A 4,763-nucleotide genomic window follows, 5' to 3' on the forward strand; every position below is an offset into this window, starting at 1 on the left:
AGGATAGGATAAACCAGAGACTAAAAGGGTAAAATTTAGTAAGAGAGTGATGGTGTAAAGGTCGAGTTGAGATAGGGTTGAGTGATGCTATAGTAGAGATTAAAATAGAATGAAGGTTACTCCCAATGTAAAATAAAGAAAAAATAAAATGGTACTGGAGAGGAAAAAAGAAAAAAAGGAAAAAAAAAAAAAGAAACAAAAATTGCAAAATAGCAGTAGTAATAGTGATGGTAGAGATTGAAAAATGTAATAATTAAAAAGGTAAAATCAAGTAAGGAAAAAAGAAAAAAAATCGTTTCTTAAGTAAAAGATATAAAAAAATGAAAATTAAATAAAAGATGTAAAAAATGAAAATAAAATAAAGAATGGTAAAATTAGCATAAAAATGTGCAGTAGTGGTCATTCACTTTCTCTGTTAATGTATTTGGCACTCCTGATTCTCGGTTCACAGTCTTGCAGTTCCCAACATTCCACTGCACCTCAGATTTGTAAGGTAATCCTTAATTTTAAGTAGGCTATATCTTAGTTATTTGTGTCCATTTATTTTTGATTAATTAAAAGATAAAAGAAAAGAAGAAAAAAAGGCAGTTTGTAATTCAGCTCTTAGGTGTGTTACTGGTTTGACCCCCCAGTCTTTTTGGTTGCTCTGGCCTTCTTTCTCTATGGCTCTAGCTGGCAGGGTGCCAGCTGGCTCCCAGACTATTTCTTCTGGTTGATCTTTTCTAGGAAATTCTTGAAAAACCTTATAAGCGTAGATTTGAACTCTATATCCAGACGCTTTTTGTCCTCCATTTCTTTTGTTTGTGATCTATTTTGTTGTCGCATTTTGCAGTTACAGATGGGATGGGGTTTCAGGGTGGAGCCTGCAGCTTTGGCTTCCGTCAGCCCTGCCCTATGTGGGTCCTTCAGTGCTCGCTGCCGGCACCTCTGAGAGAAAGGTGCCCTCGATTTTGGCCTGCTGTCAAACAGTCTATGCTCTCCCACAATGAGCCTGGTATTGGGGTTCAGTTCAGTTGGAAGTGGAGTTGGAGGTGGTGTTCAGAGCAGTCTGGAGCCCCAGTCTCCTTCCTGTCAGGGCAATCCCGCAGCACAGCCGACTGTCCCTTCTCTGTGAGCAGTGTGCGCACCGCCGGGACCTCCTTTCGCCACTTCCCTGGGGTTCCGCCTTACAGCCCGGCTCCCTATGGCTGAGCCTGAGTCCCCAGGGTCTGGCTTAAAACTGGGGATCAGAGCAGTCGGGGACCCAGCACAGTCGGAGTTTTATCTCCTTTCCACTAGGGAACGCCCGCCAGGCACTCGGCCTCCCTCCTCTCCGGCTCCGTCCTCTCCGCGCGCCGTGTCTCCGTACCTTGGCTTTTCCAGCTCCTCCGCACCTCCTTCTGGTTTTCTCCTTGCTTCTCACTGTAGAATTTCCAGTCAGTCAACCTTCCTGTAGTTCTGGGCAATGTCCATTTTATATTTTAGTTGTATTTTATTGAAGTTGTTGTGTGCGGCTGTGGCTAGGTGTTCACGTGGGCGCAGCCATCTTGGATCCCCCTATTTCTTCTGGTTCAGATCCCTTGTTTCCAGGAAGGCAATTTCCCCCTGCAATTTCCCGGGATATGCCCAACTGGGCAGTCCTTCCCTAGTATTCAGAAGCAAGGGGGTCAGGCACCAAGGTGTCCAGATGTTCCGCCCTTGGCGGGACAGCCACGATTCTTAACACTCTGTCCGTGACCCCTGGCGTTTTAAAAAAGTCCTGCTTCTGGGGAGGATTACGTCAAACCCAGCACTAGGTGTCGCTGCAGCCTTCTTTGGGTGCCGCTCGGCGGGTGCACTCTGGCTACAGTGAGGGGAGGAGCTGGAGCTCCCCAGCAACCGTAGCTGCCTGCGCAGCGGGACCCCGATCCCTCAGGCTGTCCCCGCAAATTGACCTTTCCGTGGGTGATTGATGAACTCCCTTAAATCCACGTGTCTGCGCCAATTCGGGCATCTCAGCTGCTCGATGAACCTCCCCACTGTGGGCTTTCCAGGCCTCAGAGAGGCTCCTCATTTCCTGGTAAGATGGCGCAGCCTTCCCTCCGGGAGAACTAGCCACGGCCAGGGCAGTGCTGGCCTCTTGGTCAGGAAATCCTGTCCAGCGGACCTTTCCTTACCTTCCTTGATAATTCCGCTGCCCCTTAGCTGCCAATCAACATTCCATGAGCGACTCAGACGCTGCTTCTATCTGTTCTGGGACCAGAGTCAGAACAAGTCCGACTGTTCTGTCGCCATCTTCAAGCTCTGCCCCCTAAAAGCTACTTTAAAAATTTCAAAATTTTTACCATAATGAAGTGAGATTAGGATTAAATGAGATAGTGTTTACCAGGAGTAAGAAATTCTCTTCAGATAAGAGAGACAATATGTGGAGCGATTAAGAACAGGTAACTCAGTTGGTTAGAGCATGGACCTGTTTAAACCAAGGTTTGGGGTTTGACCCTTGGTCAGAGCACATATAAGAAGCAACCAAATGAACGCATAAATAAATGGAACAAATTCTCTCTAAAATTAAAAAAAAACACAAAAAACATGGACTCTGAAATCAGTTTAGGTCCTTTGAATCTGAGCTTGGTTACCTAATAGTGACCTTAGGCAATTAATCAATTTGTGCCTAATTTCTTCACCTGCTGATAATGGCAGTTACTTAATAGGACTGTTAGGAAGATTAAATTAGGTAAAATATGTACATTACTTAAAACGTATTTATTGTTACTACTAGAGGCCCGGTGCATAAAATTTGTGCGGGGGGTGGGGGGGAGGCGCGAAGGGGCCTTAGCCTAGCCTGCACCCTCTCTAATCCTGGACTGCTGGCTCCTAATTGCTCACCTGCCTGCCTGCCTGGTTGCCCCCAACTGTCCCCTCCCCCCCCCCACGCTGGCCTGGTCACCCCACACAGCCTGTTTTGTTCAGTTTGGTCGCCCCTCACTAACCCCCCTGCAGGCCTGGTCGTAGGCAACACAAGGGTCAATTTGCATATTACCTCTTTATTATCAATATATAGGATTAAACTTATAGGTAGAATTTCTACCTAAGTAAATAAGTGATCTGGAAGATTAGTCAATGTAGTCTACTTACTTTGAGAAGAAAAGTCCAGCAATTGGCAATTACCTCTTTAGACAAATAAAACTACCTACATTTTTACCATTCCCTTCTTTCCCAAAAAGCCCACTAACTTTTCTAACTCTGCTGTTTCTAACTCACTAGGAAAGGGTCTATTTTCTTTCTTTGGGTTTCTTTATAAATTGGACAAGTTTGGAAATGGAAACCAGTTCTATGCCCTGTTTTTTTTCTTTTCTTTTTAAAAAATATATTTTATTGATTTTTTTACAGAGAGGAAGAGAGAGGGATAGAGTTAGAAACATCGATGTGAAAGAATCATCGATCAGTTGCCTCTTGCACACCCCCTACTGGGGATGTGCCCGCAACCAAGGTACGTGCCCTTGACCAGAATTGAACCCGGGACCTTTCCACAGGCCGATGCTCTATCCACTGAGCCAAACCGGTTTCGGCTATTCCCTTTGTTTCTATAATTCTTACATATATAGGAGTTGGCAAACCAAATAAGTTAATAGTCTTTTTATTTTATTTTATTAATAATACTTGCCTGAGGATATTTTTCCCATTGCTTTTCAGAGAGAGTGAGAAGAGAGAAATACTGATCCACAGATTGCCTTCTGAAACCCAGGTATGTGGCCTTGATTGGGAATTGAACATGAGACCCTTCAATGCAGGGCCAATGCTCTAACCATTGCACACACCAGCCAGGGCAGGAAAGTCAGTAGTCTTTGAGTATTTTTCTGCTGTCAGGAATCAAACATTTATTATTACATGTGCATGATATGTTTTATAATTAATTTTATGGGCTAGTATACCAATATCCAAGGACTATATTAAAGCACTGAAATACTTAAATGCTAGACTTGTTAGAAGCTTAAAAGATCTTATTGAAAGTGTAACAACAATCCTATTCTCATTCTAAGTTCTTAAGGTGGACCAATGAGTCTATTAATTTTGTATTTAGGAATTTCAATTGATCCACTTTTCCCCAAACTTGAAGACTGAACAATACATAGTACACAGAAGCTCAAGTAATGCAGAATTTTGAACCATAATCTTTAATATTTTTTCTTAAAAAATTAGAAGAGAAAGAAATGCAAGGCATTTCAGTATGTTGACTGTATTTTAGGGTTTGATATAAACCAAAAGATTATATAAAAAAAAGGCTGTGTGGCTATACAGAAAACAATGTTAAGAGAAATGAAAGGAAGGAATATTTTCTTAAGTCATAGAAGGACCAGTTTGCTTCCCAGTATTTCTCAGAAGACAATGGTTTGCATTGTTTTGAATCTTCACCTGAGGATATTTTTCTTTTTCTTTAATTACTTTATTGACTGAGGATATTTTTCCATTGATTTTACAGAATGGAAGGAGGGAAAGAGAAACACATCGATTGGTTACCTGCTGCACATGCCCTGACCAGGCCCAGGCTGGGGAGGGGCCTGCGACTGACATAGCGCTCTTGACTGAAATCAAACCCAGGACCCTTTGGTCTGTAGGCCAGCACTCTGAGCCATACAGGCTAGGGCAAAAGGGATGTCTTGCTGAGACTGGTTGTTAAACCAGAAAAAAAGAAATCTGACACTTTAGAATCTATCACACAAAATCAAATTCAGGAGAAATGAAAACTTTAAAGTTACCTGGATATATAGAAAGTCCAAGTGTTTTGACAAGTAAAACAGGTTTTA

This window comes from Pipistrellus kuhlii, unplaced genomic scaffold (genome assembly GCF_014108245.1).
Source record: "Pipistrellus kuhlii isolate mPipKuh1 unplaced genomic scaffold, mPipKuh1.p scaffold_m20_p_3, whole genome shotgun sequence".
Lineage (NCBI taxonomy): Eukaryota > Metazoa > Chordata > Mammalia > Chiroptera > Vespertilionidae > Pipistrellus > Pipistrellus kuhlii.